We start from the raw sequence: 17642 nt of genomic DNA on the forward strand, positions 1-17642 counted from the left end.
TACTGCACCCCAGGTGACTGGGGAGGTGACGGGAGGGGCGCCACCAGTGAAGACGAGGGCTTCTTTTCTTTTGTTTTCTGTGGGTGAGTGGGGTTGGAGGGAACGCTTGGGTGGGATTGGGAGGGAGTGTACTTGGTGGACGAACGTCACTTGATTCACCTGTGGGACAACTCAGTGGGAGGCATGCGGTAGGTCTGAAGTTCAGAAAGATGAGGTGAGTTTGAGGAACAAACCTGAGAGCCATCCGTTTAAAATTCGTTAGTCAGTCCATGGGTGAGAAAGAGGTCACCAGGGAGAAATGGATAGAGAAGAGAGGGTTTATCATACAATGAGAAAGATGACAAGAAACCCGCTTCCTCCTCTTCCCTCAGGAGAACCACTGCTCTTCAGTTCTCCCTTCCTATCGGTTTCCCCTTAGTGCGCCCCTAAGTGAAGTGCGCCCCTAACATTAGCAGTATGCAGCACCATAGAAATCTGTTCTCTCTGATAGGACTGACGTTTAATATGGACCACGCCATTAATTTCTCAGCCCCTAGAAGGGCCTGGTAACTCCGATGAGAATCGCCATGTTACTTAATCTAAAAACTCTCTTTTTTTCACTGTAGTCACTTTTTCTTAACCCACATTTGAGGGAAACGCTTTGGATTTGGGTTTGTTTTGATGTGCTTAATTGCTGGTGCCCCTTTTCTATAGTCGTTCTGGGCTTTGTTTGCTCTCTTGAATTGTCATTTTATCTTAATGATTTCTGAAGCTTTCAGTTTCTTTCTGGGACCATTATTATAGTATTATTAGAGTTTGTTTGTTTTTTTATTCAATTAGGCACAGTTGTATGGGCTAGCCTGGAAACCTATCACATGTTGTAAATTTTATGCAGAACTGTGTTCCAAAACTGTGTTTTTGGAACACAAATAAATTGTGGTTGGTGGCTGCCAGCATTTGGGAGTATCATCATACACTATTTTTAAAATAACATGATGTTATTGTCCACAAACTAATAAGGTTCGCATTTAAATAAACAAAATATTATTTTTGAGGAAAAGCAGCTTGATTTCATAGGAATATAATGCCTCATTAGGAAAACATATTTGCACAGAAATGGCTGAGAAATGCAAGCATATGATTTAACCAGAGGATGTTAAGATTGGAAAGAAAACTCTACCTGTATTTTCCCATATGTGGAAACAGCATGGCCAAAGTCTGGGGAACAGGCCCCAGAGACCCAAGGGACCCCTATTCACATGGCTCCCACTAAATCCTTATGATACTGCCTTCAAATCATTCTATTACAGTTGCTGGATTCTTCCTCTTTAATCCCCCGTGGAGCTCCTGGGCCTGTGTTAGAGAAGAAAGGGGGCTCACACCCAGCAAAGACCCCTAAGCTAAGCTCACTTTTCATCTTTGCATTTTCAAGTTCTTGGGCAAGGAGCTAGAACACTAATGGGAGTGTTCAAAAGAGAGGTTTGGGGTTGGGGTTGGGGCGGGAGGTGGGACTGAGGGGGTGGATTTGCACAGTACAGACTTGGCCTTCCGAAGTCAGCTCTTCTCGTAGTTTAGACAACCTCTTTCTATAAGCGAAATTACCGTCACTTGCCACAATACTAGTATTTTCTGTGCTATCTCTGGACTCATGCATATTAACTGGCCCAAATGTTTTGCAACTGTGGCTCCCCTTTCTGACTGAAAAATGAAATCTGATGCCCTGTGTGGGTTTCCAATGGGATCCTGTATATTAATTTTAATCACACTGTCTAGATGGCAAAAACACAAGTCGCTCCCTCTTTTTTGCTGACCATGACCTGAACTGGATAATACTTGTGTATGGCTGTGTCTCTGAAGAGCTTGGTGCTGGGGAAAGAGCCCCCGCTGTCTCCTTGGCCTTCAAGTAATGTGTGTGGAGGGGAAGGGCGGGGTGGCCCGAATACACCCATTAGAATACACGTAGTCTAAGATGGCTGTGCAGATGAGCCTGAGCCTTCTGGTCTGGAGGGAGTTCCTGTTATAACTCTATCATAAACGGAGAGAGAGAGATCACTTTTTATTCTATAGTGATACAACTTTTATTTTAAATGTTATATTTACTCTTATGTGGGAGACCTTAAATTTTACAGTAGATCTTTTATTCTGCTAACATGTCTTTGACATGTAGTTGGCAATTTTAGGCAGTTAAGCATTATACTCCTATTGTAGTCAACTAGGAATTACATTGCTTTACCAAAGAATCTTCACGAAAACGTTCCTCCCTTTTCCATCGTATCAGTTGTTTTTCTTCTCCCCCTCTTGTCCCATGTTTCTTCTTTCCTCTTGTTTTTGTGGGGTGTGTGTGTCTGTCGAAAAATAAAAACCAACTTGCCAGAAGTTTTCAGCTGTCAGGTTTATTGAGCTATAACTTACATACAATAAAATTTATCCTTTCTGGATATATGGTTCATTAAATTTTGGAAACATATATAGTCATGTAATGACAAAGATATGAGTATTTAAATCACCCCCAAATTTTCCTCATGCCCCCTTGTAGTCAATGCCCTCTGCCCACCCCCAGTCTCAACTAACCCGTTTTGCAGTTCCGTAGTTTCGTCTTTTCCGCAGTGTGGTGCAGATGGAATCCTACAACGTATAGCCCTTTGAATCTGACTTCCTTCACTCAACATAATGCTTCTAAGACTCACCCATGTTGTTCTACATTTCAGGTCCCCTCTACCGATCAGCACAGTTGCATTGTGTGGGAATACCACCATTCATTTATCCATTGATGGACATTTGGGTTGCTTCCAGCTTTTGGAATTCACAAATAAAGCTTCGATAAGCATTTATATTCAAATCTTTATATGCATAGTTTTAAAAAACACATTTAACATATTAGCCTTTGAAAATGCAGGAAAGCAAAGAAATACTGAGAGAGAAAAATCTAATATATACTTGCTGGAGAGAGGCTGAATCTGGGAGAGGGAGAATTTGTACATGAGAATGTGATAGAAAATGCCTGTTGGAAAGCGTGTATATATTTACAGCCTCGATTGCAAGGAGCAATGTGGGAACACAGGCAGGTGGGCAGCGGTTGGTGGGACCAGTCGGCATGCTGTCCCATGGGGACACAACCCTAGTTGTATCCTCATCTCCCGTCACTTTGGCTGGCACATAGCACGGTGCTGTGATACACAAATATTTGTAGAATAAACTACAAGGTGAAAAATGAAATCCATGACCACTGATACAAGGAGTTAGTTTTATTTGAAAGGATTGAATGGCCGGTTCTGCTTTTGTGAATTTCAGATACACGGCTTTCTAGTTTCCAAAGAATTAAAGTAAGTCTCCTACAACATGACACCAAAGATAATAAAATCTTTCTTTGTGAAGTGTAAACTATGAACACTGACACTTGAAGAACAGGGCTGTTGGTGTAGATGACATTGATGACTCTTTCTGCTCATGTCTAGGCTATGAGCTCCACCTCACTGGTGGTACCAGCCTCTTCTACTCTGCTCAAGACCCCAGCCCGCCCCTACCCCAGGCCTCTAATGACCCAGCCCCTACTTCACCATGACTGAGGTCACCTCTCTGAGGTCTGTCTGCTACTAAACATCTCTCCACTTGTTTAACAGAGCCTTCTTTCTTCCATACATTTCTGTTACTGATGAAGCACTGTGGAGTGAGCCTGTAATTTCTCATTCAAACCCAGGGCACTTCTGAGAGTGAAATGGAACACAGAAATACTTACGCAAGAAGTTCAACTTTAATAACCTTAGGAACATATAAATTTATTCAGTGTATCCTCTTTTGCAGAATGTAGATGTAGTTTCCAAAATATTTACCATTATAACCTCCTTTGTTAAATTGTTCTCTCTCCACTACCACATATATCCAGCCCACCATCCCCTCTCTCTCTCTCTCTCTCTCTCTCTCTCTCTCTGACATGGTAATCACCTCCTAACCAATCTGTGTGTTTTCTCACTCCATCCTTCCTTCTTTAATCCATTCTCTACATAGTAACAGAAGTAATATTTTAAAGTACAACTTAGACTCCGTCTCTTCTCTCCATAAAAACCTTCTGTGGCTTTCCATTGTAGACAGAGCAATATCTGAACTGCTTATCGTGACCCACAATCTCCTTCCTGTTTGAGGGTCAACGCCCACCTCACCCTTCACTGCCTCAACCTACTACTACCACCCTGTCCCCACTGCCTGCCACCCTACCCCCATCCGCCACCCCCCAGGGTGCTCTACTCGAGCCTCCTGGACTTCTGTCAGTTCTCCAATGTGCTGAGTTCTTTTCTGTCAGAGGGTTTATGTTGCTGTTTTCTGTGCCTGGCTCTTGGCATAAACATTTCCTTTGTAGTCTTCAGCTATTAGCTTAAACAGCATCTTAAGAAAAGCCTTCCCTGACTATCACAGTTTCTCTGCATATTTTCTTCACTGTATGTTCATCAAGTCCAAAGTATTACATTTTTTGCAGTTGGTTCCTTATCTACTATCTGTCTTTCCTATTTGCAAGCTCCGTGAGGGCAGGGATTCTCTGTCTTGTTTATTCCCTTGTCTCAACTCTTCGTTACAGTACCTGGAACTGAGTGGGTGCTTGATAAGTATTTAAAGCATAAATGAAAATTGTGTACTTAATTTATAAAGTCTTTGGGCATAGTTTTAATTTGAAAAAGAAAGTTTTCCATAAATGGGGATTCATGATTATGACTCAAAGGCTTATATTTACTTGTTGTTTTTTTTTTTTTTTTAGGCTTTTAAAATGTATTACCCTCTAGGGAAGTTTTTTTAATTGATATCACATCACTTCCAGCATATTAATGGATGTTAATTTATCATTTAATGTTGATTCTGCCAGATAGGTAGTTGAAAATTATATTTTGCTATTGATATTATTTGTCTATCTTTGATGACTAGTGAAATTAAATTTTTCGTATGTTGTGAGACATATGTATTTTTTTGCATGTGTGTATATGTGAATTCCTTATTCTTAATACCCATTCTTGAGAGAGTTAGCCACATAAAATTTTAATTTTAAGAGCTCTTTCTCTATTAGAGATACTAAATTTTGTGTACTGTAAATGTTGCAAATATTTTTTAACTTTTTTACTTTTAACCTTATTGTTGTCTAACAAAGAATTTTAAATGTTTATGTAGTAGAATATTAGTTTTTTCCTGTGGGATTTCTGTCTTTTATATCAATATAAAAAGTACTTTCTTACCCAAACATCTGTGAATATCTTCTCAAAATATCTTAATGGTTTATATATATTTTATAACATTGTAATATATGTGATGTTTTATATGTAAATACTTTAAAAATGATTTTTGGTATAGCAAGAGATTTAATTTCAATTTTTCAACTAATTTTACAGTGTATAAAAATTGTTTATTGAAAAATTTATCCTTGCCTCAGTGGTTTGAAATATCTTATTTATCATATTAAAATTTAATAAATACTTGGATTCATTTATGGGTTTTCCATTAGGTTCAATAGTTTCTCAGGCTCTTCTCTTACTGTTTACCATATTGTTTTGGTTATTAATAGCTTAAAATTGTTAATATAGGGAAAGGTATCTTCCTCCACGTTGGTTCTTTTTTTAAAATGGTGTTTTTGTTATTCTCAAACATTTATTCATCCAGGTGAACTTCAAAATAATTTTTATCAAATTTTGTAAACATCCACTGAGCACTTTGAAATAATTGTCTTAAATTTATGGATTAATAGAGGTATAATTCACTTTTATTAAGACTGAGTCTTCTTATTAAAGAATGTTGTAATTCAAAGATTCATTGAAGTTTCTTTATTAATATTGCTATTATTTTTAAAGTGTTTCATATATTTCTTATTTAGTCTATCCACATTTTAATTTTTTTATGTGCTATTCTGAATGGAATACATTTTCTATTGCATCTTTTAAAACTAGTTTGTTTGTAGGAAAGCTATGATTCCAGTATGAATATTTTTGAAAATACCTGATTTGTTTGACTGTTTATTCATTCTTAGAGGTCTTTCTCTTGAGTTTTCCTTGTAGAAAAGAATAGAGTCTGAAAAGAGTGATAATGTTGCCTCTTCCTTCCCATCCCCGCTTCATCACTGTTGGTATTTCAAGAAATCAGCTGTTAGTCTAATGGGAACTCCTTTATAGGTAACTGTCTCCTTTTCTCTTGCTGCTTCGAAGATTCTCTCCTTCTATTTAATCTTGGGTAATGTAATTATGATGTGCCTTGGTGTGTTCCTCCTTGGGTCCAGCTTCTTTGGAACTCTCTGAGCTTCCTGGACTTCCTGGAAGTCTAATTCCTTTGCCAAACTGGGGAAGTTCTCCTTCATTATTTGTTCGAATAAGTTTTCAATTTCTTGCTTTTCCTCTTCTCCTTCGGGCACCCCTATGATTCGAATGTTGGAAGTTTAAAGACATCCTGGAGGTTCCTAAGCCTCTCCTCATTTTTTTGAATTTTTGTTTCTTCATTCTGTTTTGAAATTCTTCATTCTGGTTGAATATTTCTTTCTTCCTTCTGGTCCACACCATTGATTTGAGTCTCAATTTCCTTCCTGTCACTGTTGGTTCCCTGTATATTTTCCTTTATTTCACTTAGTATAGCCTTCATTTTTTCCTCGAATTTGCAGCCATATTCAACCAATTCTGTGAGCATCCTGATTACCAGTGTTTTGAACTGTGCATCTGATAGATTGGCTATCTCTTTGTCGCTTAGTTGTATTTTTTCTGAAACTTTGATCTGTTCTTTCATTTGGGCCATTACTTGTCTCAGTGCTCCTGTTACATATAAGGGGTGGAGCCTTTGGTGTTCACCAGGGCGGCGCAACCCATGTCACTGTGTTGTGACACAGTATGTGGGGAGGGGTCCAAGAGGGAATAATGCCGCTTGAGTCAAGGCTTTCTAATGCTTCTGCCTACTCCTATTATTCCTCATTCCAATCTATCCTACATATAGCTGGCAGAGCTAACTATTTATCTGTTCAAAACTATCAAAATGGCCCCCTTTTAATTCATTAGTTTACTTAGAAAACCCTATGGAGCCCCCAGGCTTGGCCAGGTAATCCCAGTCGTGAACAAAACCAATAGGACTTCTGCCCTGTGAGCTTTCCATCTAGAAGGAAGAGGGACAGGTGTTGAATATACCAGCCAACAATCAAGAATATTATTATAAATAGCAGTGAGCGTTTAATGGAAAAGACTGGGCACTATGAGCAGAGAATTCTAGGTCAGAGAAGCCCCTCAGAGTGACCTTTGGACTGTGACATACAGGATGAATGTGATTTGGCCAACAAAGAGTAGGGGGTCTTTCTGGAACATGGAAAGCAGTACAAAGACCCCAAGGCAGAACAGAGTGGTGCTTATGAGAAACTGGAGAAAGAGTGCCTGCAGAGTGGTGAGTCAGGAGGTGGGTGGCAGGAGGCTGGACTGCCAAGTCAAGCTTGATGTCAGTCACCTCAAAGATTGCGAGTTCTATTTTGAGTGCAATGGAAACCATGGAAGGTTTTAAGGGTAGGAATAACATGATGTGGTTTGCAATTTAGAAGGGTCTCTCTGCTCCTGAATTAACCCATCATTTGGTTTTATAACAAGCAGGACGGTCAAGTACAAAACTTGAAGACTACTAACATTTAATGGGGAAGCTGTAGAAAAATCTGCAAAGAAAGAGTGAGGAACAGAGTTTTGGTCTGAAATGGAAATTGCTTACAGTGGAAAAAATTTCCATCTAAAATTGGTAAGCAGTAAAACTCCTCAATGCCTCAGTCCAATGCCACCATCCTTGAAAGCCTTGAACAATTACCCTTAAGTTTCTACTACTAAGATTCCTAGCCTTCACTGATGCACCCTTCCCCACAAAACTTGGAATCTGCCCTTGCTTATACTGCTTGATTGTATTGCTCCCTTAGAATCTTTTACTGTGTCTAACCCTTGGCTTCCCAATGAGTTTAGAAATTCATTCAAGTCAGACTCTTTATTTCTCACCCTTAAGTTTTTCTCACAGCTCCTAACATAGTAATAATTGCATAGCAGACACCCAGCAAATAATTGTTGAATGAATATGACTCACTTTAAAAATAGAAGAAGTTGGCACTTTAAGGAAAATATCAGGTTTGGTTTTTTATTTAAGTTCCTGGCACACCAATTGTTTAGCCAGGTTCTCATCCACAGCCTGGCCATCCTTCCCCTCTCACTGCCCTCCCTACAAATTAATTTTCCTCTGGCAATCCCATGTAACTCTAGAACTAATCCATCCTACCACACGTGAAGTTCCTGTCAAGCATTCCACTTTCTATTCGATGGCTTCTCTTATTTCTTACTTATTTATCTTAATGCGCTGTCCTTTTGACACAAAGAATTATCTGATGGTTTTTTCAGGTGTACAGAAATGTAGCCTTCCTCAATTTAACCACAATAGTACTTAGTATATCTTCAGACTGCTTTCAGATCATAACTAATTCACTGCTTTTTAAAGAATTCCTGCTAAACAGTTACACAACTGAATCTCACCGGGAAGTTGGAGAGACTGAGTGGATGGGTGATGCGTTGACCAACATCCCTGAGGATGTTCCTACATCAGACTCTGTGAAGGTTCCAAAGGCTGAGCTCCTGCCGTCAGGCTCACTTCATCGCTCACCACCTGCAATCATTCTGACTGACTCCACATTAGATATAGAGCTATACAAGAGAAGTTGGTGCCAAGAGGCTTCCATTAGGAAGCTTTCAATGGAGCAATTCCCTCCTTTTTCAATGGCGAATTTATCCTTTCCAAAGTATAAAGGGGTCCTTGCCTAATGAACTCATATAGAAATAGAATTTCATGTCTCACGACATGAAAATCAATGCACGTGTTGAGGAGTTTGCTTGGCCTCCTATAATTGTTTCATGGTATTCAGACTTCCAAATTTGAGAATAGAAAGCAGTGTCTGCTGCTTCATGGGGTTAACAGGCTAACAAATTACTTCCAAATTCTCTACCATTCAAGAGTAAAAAAACATCTTCTTGCATAATAAGGTACAGCTCACATGAAACACAGAAATATCTTTTTGGAACACAGCAGTCCTCTCAAGCTTTAGCCAAAAAGGTAGCTCGCCCTCTGAATAATTTGTAAATCTAAAATATAATAGAAGGAGAGACATATATTAATAAACATAAGCCTAACCTTTCAAATACATTCCATTTTACTGTATACCCACAGCAGCTTGGTAACCTCTGACATTCTTATCTCCTAAACTTTTTGTTTTCTATCCATCTGTTAGGTATTAAACAATGTCAATTCTTCCCTCCCAACTCTAGATCTACCCCATCACACTAGACTAAATAGAACTAAATTCAATTACTACATTAAGATATATTCTGCCTTACTGAAGGGCGAAATATCTCCTTTTTACCTTAAATCAAAAGGCATGCTTGAACTATGTCCCTCCCGATAACTGCAGCTACGGAGAGAAGAGGAATGCAGGAGCTACATGCATTTCTTCTATGTGTTTCCTATGACTTTTGCTCTGAGAAACTTAAATCCGTCTACCTAGGAGGTCACCAAAGGTAGCTTAAGAATGCTCCTATTTTGGCCCTATTCACACTTCATGAAATCTAAGGCAGCAAACTTGGGATGTGCTGGGACACAGTTTGGAGGTCCCCAAGTGGACATCTTGGGAATAAAAGCTTAGTTATAGAGGAATGTCACTCTACTGGCCAGTGAAAGTATGAGAGCTGGTACATGTCCCGGAAGAGAGTGGGCAGAGTATGTAGAGAGAGGATAAAACAATGGACTCAGCTCTAGTGGGTACCCATGAGGAGATGAGACTCTACCCCATTTGAGCCAAGGGGGAGGTAAGAAAATGCCCTGCCCAGAAAACTGTAAGTTTATTCCACGCAACCTGTCATTGAACCATTGGAGTCATTCCTCCAAGATAAGGCACTACTGCATCTATGTAATAAAAGTCCCTAACAGGAATACGCTACAAGTGTTCATTAGCAGTAGTTGTCCACCGAATTCGATTCATACTTTTCAGGGCCCACCTAGCTGTCTTACCCAAAGTAATGACAGAAACTACAACTGAACTAAATGGGCGTTCGTCTGTGGGCTAACCATCAGGTTTGCATGCTGTATGGGGTAGGAATAAATGACATTTTTAGAGGTCATTGCTGAAATGAAAACAAAAAATACTTGCTTTCCTATCAAAGTATAAAATAGTTGCCTTTTAAATAAGTCTTAAATTAAAAAAAACCCAGGATTATACATAGCAAAAAAAATCATAAAAGTAGTGCCACGATGCCTGTAGTTTGGAAACACTGATATTAAGGGAAATGACACACTGGAAGATGGCATAGGTTTACTTTTCACATCCTGCCAAATGATCCTCACACACCTTTCTGTAGGGGCAACCGCAGGCATTTGGGCTGGAAGCTGGAGCTGCTACTCAGTTATGTGGAAACCCAGAGGTGCCTCCTCCTCCCACCTTGCCCCCAGCTCTGGCACCCTCCTGGGTCTAGGCCACAAGGAAACAGACTTCTTTTGAGCCACAGCACTCTGTTTTAATAGAAGATCCCATAACTTCTCCCACAGGAAAGGACATGCACTGGGAGTCATCTTACGTGTGAATGCCTGTGGGCAAGCATGCCCGTCCAGGACTCCCTTCTATGCGGAGACTAAGCCTCTCAGCCCTGGACTATGTTTTTGAGTCCCAGTGGGGTTGCAGTCAACTTGGGACCACTGCAGGGTGTGCGTGGGTCAGGCCTCTTGCAAGAGGCAGGGAGCAGGCACTCCCCGGGTTTCTGGACCGCCGGCCTCCTGATGGTGATCAGAGCACCAAGAAGGGACTAATTTAAAAACCAAACAATGTGGTAATTGCCCCTGGTCACCAGGTTGCCTTGCTTTGGAAGGCCGCTGTTTCCGATTAGTGGGGCCTGGATCTGATGAGGACTAACAAAGTGTAACGAATGATCAAAGCGACAGTTACTACAGCGCGAGTGCCCAGTGATTGATCTGGATGACATAATAATGATAACCAATGAGGTGAGGCCGGTGGTGGCCCCTCCAGGTAAGGGTGAGGGTGGGCCCCTGGACAGGTCAGGACTCTTCTGTGTTTGGGGAAAACAAGGTCATAGAGTGGAAGCAGAGGCACCTGAAAAGGAAAGGATAAAATGCTCACACCTGAAATTTTGGACAGGAAGAGCGTGGATCAGCCATGGCTGAAAAATGAGATCCTTATTTAGAGGAGAGAAAGATCACAAGTCCTGGAATGTCTCTAATCCAGCTGTTAGTGTACTGTAAAAAATCATTTATTGTGAAGAAAACTCAGTTCTTTGTAGGTGCTTTAAATTTCAAAAGGGCTTGTTTTAAAGTTATTTTTGATAGTCATGTTTTCTGAATAACAGAGTTACTCCTTTAAAAACCAATAAAAGCATCATCCCAAATTGATATTTGCACACCCACGTTCATAGCAGCGCTATTCACCAAAGCCAAGAGGTAGAAGCAACCCAAGTGTCCAACAGCAGATGAATGAGCAAACAAAATGTGGTGTATGCACACAGTGGGATACCGTTTAGCCTCAAAATGAAGGAAATCCTGTCACAGGTTACAAATGGATGAATCTCGTCGGTATTCAGCTACATGAAAGAGCTAGTCACAAAAAGACAAATACTGTATGCTTCCACTTGCATGAGGTGTCTAAAGTAGTCAAATTCATACACACAGAAAGTGGAATGGTGATACCAGGGGGTGGAGAGAGGAGGAAAGGGAAGTTGTCATTTAATGGGTATAGTTACAGTTTCGCAAAATGAAAAAGTTATGGAGATCTGTTTTATAACAACGTGAATATACTAATATTACTGAACTATACACTTAAAAATGGTTAAGATGGTAAACTTTTCTGTTACGTGTTTTTTACCAAAGTAAAAAAAAAATAGAACCTGACAGATTTATTACTTGGATAAAAATAATTTTTCAATAATACTATAAACGTTCTGTTTTCAAGTGGCATGTGCTGAATCTAATTTGACTCCTTTTCCGGAAGTTCCGATATTATACCTGGGAATGGAATAGGCCTGTCTTCAAGCCCTGTTGAGGTGGGTGGTGGCATTGGCCCCAGAATGATGAATGAATGTAGTTCTGAAAGTCTTGTGTATTTTATGCTGCTTTTGCTGTCCGGCTCTCAACTCTCACTTTTTTCCCTGTAGGCCAGTCTCTTAACCTCCTCCAAAATTGTCGAGGAAATGAGGAACTATGGTGGACACATTAATTCAAGTTTTGCATTTTAAAAAAAGGATAAAAAGATGCAGAATCATCCAAATTCACTCAAACTAATAAGTAATTTGGCAAAACAATGGGATACAAAGTCAATATTCAGAAATCGAAGGCATTTCTGTATACCAACAATGAAATATCAGAAACAGAAGAAAAAATCTCAATGGATGTAGCAACAAGAAAAATAAAGTACCTGGCAATAAACCTAACCAAGGAGGTAAAAGACCTGTACTCAGAAAACTGCACAACACTGAAGAAAGAAATTAAGGAAAACACAAACAAATGGAAGCATGTACCATGTTCATGGACTGGAAGAATTAACATCATCAAAATGGCCATCCTACCCAAAGCAATTTCTAGATTCAATGCAATCCCTATTAAAAATACCAATGACATATTTCACAGATATAGAACAAACATTTCAAAAATTTATATGGAACCATAAATAGCTGCAGCAAATTTAAGAAAGAAGAACAAAGCAGGAGGGATCACAATACCTGATATCAAACTATATTACAAGGCCACAGTGATCATAACGGTCTGGTACTGACATAAAAACAGACACATAGGCCAATGTGAACAGTCCAAGGGAACAGAATAAAGAGCCCAGAAATAAACCCAAGTCTCTACGGTCAATTAATATTTGACAAAGGGGGCAGGAGCATAAAATGGAGTAAATATAGTCTCTCAACAAATGGTGTTGGGAGATCTGCACAGCTACATGCAAGAAATGAAACTAGATCACCAACTTACACCATACACAAAAATAAACTCAAAATGGATAAAAGACTTAAATATACGTCATGACACCATAAAAGTCCTAGAGGAGAACAAAGATAGGAAAGTCTCAGACATTCCACACAGCAATATTTTCACTAGTATGTCCCCTAGAGCAAGGTACATAAAAGAAAGAATAAACAAATGGGACCTCATCAAAATAAAAAGCTTCTGCATGGCTAAAGTAAACATCAGCAAAATGTAAAGGGAATCAACCATATAGGAAAATATATTTGCAAATGATACCTTAGACAAGGGTTAAATCTCCAAAATATGCAAAGAATTCACATGATTCCACTCCAGGAAGGCAAACAACCCAATTTAAAAAATGGGCAAAGGACCTGAACAGACACTTCTCCAAGGAAGACATACAGAAAGCCCAGAGATATATGAAAGGATGCTCAGCATCACTAGCCATCAGAGAGATGTAAATTAAAACCACAATGAGATACCACCTCACACCAGTCAGAATGGCCATCATAAACAAATCAATAAACAACAATGCTGACGAAGTTGTGGAAAAAAGGGAGCCCTAATGCACTGTTGGTGGAAATGCAGACTGGCGCAACCACTGTGGAAAACAGTATGGAATTTCCTCAGAAAACTAAAGATGGAACTGTCTTTTGACCTGGCAATTCCACTGCTAGGATTATACCCTAAGACATCTGAAACACCAATTCAAAAGAACCTATGCACCCCAATATTCATAGCAGCACAATTTATAATAGCCAAGTGCTAGAAACAGCCGAAGTGCCCATCAGTAAATGACTGGATCCAAAAACTGTGGTACATTTACACAGTGGAATACTATGCAGCAGAAAGAAAGAAGGAGCTCCTACCCTTTGTGACAGCATGGATGGAGCTGGAGAGTGTTATGCTGTGTGAAATAAACCAGGCAGTGAAAGACAAGTACCATATGATCTCACCTTTAACTGGAACCTAATCAACAAAACATAAAAGCAAGCAAAATATAACCAGAGACATTGAAATAAAGAACAAACTGACAGTAACCAGAGGGGATGTGGGGCTAATGGGGGGAAAGGGGGATTGGTCATCAAGGAACATGTGTAAAGAACACATGGACAAAGCCAAAGGAGGGTAGGATTAAGGATGGGAAGTGGGGATGGCTGGAGTGGAGGTGGATAGTGGGGGAGGAAATGGAGACAATTGTGCTTGAACAACAATAAAAAGTGAGGATGAACACACACACACACACAGAAGTGAGTAGATGATGATGATGACAATGGTGATGATAAATGAGGCTTACAAATAATATATCTACTATACGGGTTAGGCACCATGGTAAGAATTTTAAAAATATTAACTCATTTAATCTCTCAGCAACCAAAATTTATATTTATATTTAACCATTTAGAAAGTGGCCAAACTGGGATTTGAACCCAGGCAATAAAGGTTTAAGAAAGGCAAGGAAAAAAAAAAGGATGCAGAATCAGAGACAAAAAGTCTCGGTGCCTGATCTTGCGCACTCCTGCTTTTCTCTTCTCAGAAGCCTGCCCCATTTACCTTTGTCCTCTTCCCGTGGGGGTCAGCCTGAGAGCTGTCGCCAGCTCCAGAATCATGGGGGCGGGGGCAGAGGTTTATTATCAACCTGACCCAAAAGTCATAGGCACGAATATTATCAACTCTTAGGTTCACTGTGATCACAATTAAGAGATTCTGTGACTAACATCAACCCATCTTCTAAGTAAAGACTGACCAGCTTTCTTCAGTGTAGAATCAATGTTATTAATACTTCTAGTCTTTAATGCTACATATTTTTCTTACTGAATAAGGAAAAAATTCATTCTATCCATGGGGAAAAAAAGACTGGTATTTTTAAAGAGGATTTATTCTCAAGATGTTTTCAGATCTTCAGTTACGCTCAGTGGAGAAGAATGAGATGTCTTTTCACTCTCCACCAAATCTACTGGTGGTTCTGCAGGCAGAGGTTTTCTTTTGAATTTTATACGTGAGCCTTAGGACCCCAGGCATCTCACACCATCGCTTTTGCATTCTGCCTCTGCTCCAGGCTGAAGGCAAGTCCCTGTTGCTCATTTCCATCTGGAGGCTGCAGACGCATGCAGTGGAGAAGGGGAAGGAAGAAGGAAGGCAGGGAAAGAAGTGGACAGCTGTATTCCAAAGGGCAGCAGATGTTAGTCAGTCTTACCTCCCCACCACGTGAGCTCACTGAGTAGCCCAGGCTCTTTGCTGGAGGGCGGCCCAGCAGCCACACGTGGTGCGGGGACAGGGATTGAGTGTCATGGAAGGACCAGGTGTGAACTCTCACTCCACCCCGCACTAGCTCTGGAATGCTGTACAAGATCCTCTCTGAGCCCCCATTTTCCCATCTTTGAAATGGCATCGCCTTCCTGCTTCCCTCACAAGTTTACCGTAAGGATCCACTAAAACATAGCTGTGAAAACACGCTGCAGCGTGTTAGGTTGCTACCCAGATGCAAATGTGAGAGGCCTTTTTGCTGATTACCATTTGGCAGATGCAAAGTCTTGTTCTGTTGACACAATTGTCCTTTGCACTTGGCAATTTGGGCTTTGCTGACAAACAGGGGGAAGGTGGGAACATTTGCCTCTACCTCCAGCTTTAAAACAAAGTTTAAAAGGTTATTCCCTAAACTGGCCAACTGAGGTTGCCTCAGGTTTTACGTGTCTCTCGTCCACACTGGCCCACTTTCCCTCAGCATCCCTGAGGCTCCCCTGAGCCTTTGCAGACCTCTGTTTCCCCTGCCAGCCCTATATCAAAACAAACCAATAGGTAAACCAGCATAATTTCTTTGTTTAATCATCCAAATGCAGTTTCCAGGATACTGGTGCAGCTTGACCAAAAGGTCTGTTCCCTGCGGCCTCTCTCTCTCTGGAATCCCTAAGTCTAGCCTGGTCAGGGGCCACAGCTCCGGTACGACACCCGAACCAGGGTGTACAGGCTGACTGTGGTCACCCAGGTCCCCAGGCAGCCTCTGATGTCAGTTCAGGTGTTCCCCTGAACAGCCTTTCATTGTCACTCTATATTCCTGCCGGGTCTTGGAAAATCATTAGCAGCGACAAAGTATTTTCCAGAGCTCCAAGAGTTTTCTTCCTGGTGACTTTTAAACCTCTCTGAGCCTCCCTGTTCCATCAGTGCCCACCGTTTGGGGCTCCAAGCATATTCAACTTAATTATTTCTAATACTTTAACTGTTTAAATAGTTAACAGTAGAACTTCAACTTGGAACCACCCCCACCCCGCCCCACAATTGCCTTGTGTCTGAGGTTGTCAGATCAAGATGGAAAAATACTTCTAATTGTTTCCAGACAATACACGACGCTCCCACGCTGGGTGAGGATATGTATAACTTACGTTTTCACAAAGGAGCTCAGGGAGGCCCGCGGGAGATTCCTGCAAGCAGGGCTTCTTTGTGCGTTTCAGTCCCCCAGAAAATAAAACCCAGTTTCAAAACTGAACCAGGAGCTTTCCCTTCCCCTAGATTATTCCTACATGAGCGGGCTTCATTTTTTCCCCCCAACAAACAGCATTTCTTTTCAGATCATATTAGATTTTTATCTTGGCCTCATATGTCAGAAAGTAAAAACCTTGGCCCAGAGGAAGTGATAACTGTTCATTGGAATATGGCACAAACTGCATTCTTCTGCACCCCATTCGGGCCCCCAAAACACCCTGCATGGTGTTCTTTTTCTGTCTCCTTCCTCAGGAATTTCACCTTCGGGCCTGCACTTCCATTATGAAGAGGTTCATTCATTTGTGTGTAGAAGAGTCACTAGTTTTGATTCCCTACTTTTGAGAATTTGCACGATTTCAATACAAATACAGTTATTGACAGTGAATACCTTAGTCAAACGCTGATGAACAAAATTGCCAAACTTTCAGAATGGGGAATTAAGGAAGGAAATCCTAGGAGACGAAGAGAAGAACGTGAAGAAAGGGGAGCTGGACCTACGTTCATTCACACCCTTGCCTGTGCCAGGCACTTTCTGGGATCTACAGCACGTGATCCTCCTGGCCTGCCAGCGGGGCCCAGTGAAGGAGGAGGACACTGGGATTCCCCAGGCTGACAAGATTGCTCAGGCTCACACAGAGAGTACTTACTTTACTTTAATCTTGGCAATTTTTCTATGTCAATACATGCAGATTCAATTTTAAATATTTTTCTTTCAATCAATCCATGTCTCTTGTGTTAGATATTAAGTATCTTTTGTTTCTTTTGTAATGAATATTAAACCAATATAGGGTTACAGTAGTCCCCCCTTATTTGCAATTTCACTTTCTACAGTTTCAGTTACCCACAGTGGTCTGAAAATATTAAATGGAAAATTCCAGAAATAAACAATTCATCAGTTTTAAATGGCACACTGTCCTGAGTAGCAAGATCTAATCCGGCACCGTCCCACTCAGCCCAGCTCAGAACGTGAGCCATCCCTTTGTCCAGTGCGTCCACGCTGTGGACGTGCCTCACTGCTAGCCACTTGATAATGGCTGCCTGGGTTATCAGATGGACTGTCTGAGTACCGCAGTGCCGTGTTCGCAGAACCCTTATTTTACTTAATCATGGTCCCAAAGCACAAAGCGGTGATGCTAGCATTCTGGATACGCCAAAGGGAAGCGAGAGAAACCGTAGGTTGCTTCCTTTAAGAGAAAAGG

The 17642-nt window shown here is 40.8% G+C and overlaps 1 long non-coding RNA gene across 1 annotated transcript in view; it reads left to right on the top strand.

Moving 5' to 3' along the window:
* LOC123478931 (uncharacterized) overlaps nt 1-12331 on the top strand; it is a 71498-nt gene extending 59167 nt beyond the window's left edge. Inside the window, exon 3 of the long non-coding RNA XR_006654351.3 lies at nt 12150-12331. This is a non-coding gene — a long non-coding RNA (uncharacterized lncRNA). The remainder of the gene's footprint in view (nt 1-12149) is intronic.
* Nucleotides 12332-17642: the final 5311 nt, after the last annotated feature.

The sequence above is a fragment of the Desmodus rotundus genome, chromosome 5 (genome assembly GCF_022682495.2).
Source record: "Desmodus rotundus isolate HL8 chromosome 5, HLdesRot8A.1, whole genome shotgun sequence".
Taxonomy (NCBI): Eukaryota; Metazoa; Chordata; class Mammalia; order Chiroptera; family Phyllostomidae; genus Desmodus; species Desmodus rotundus.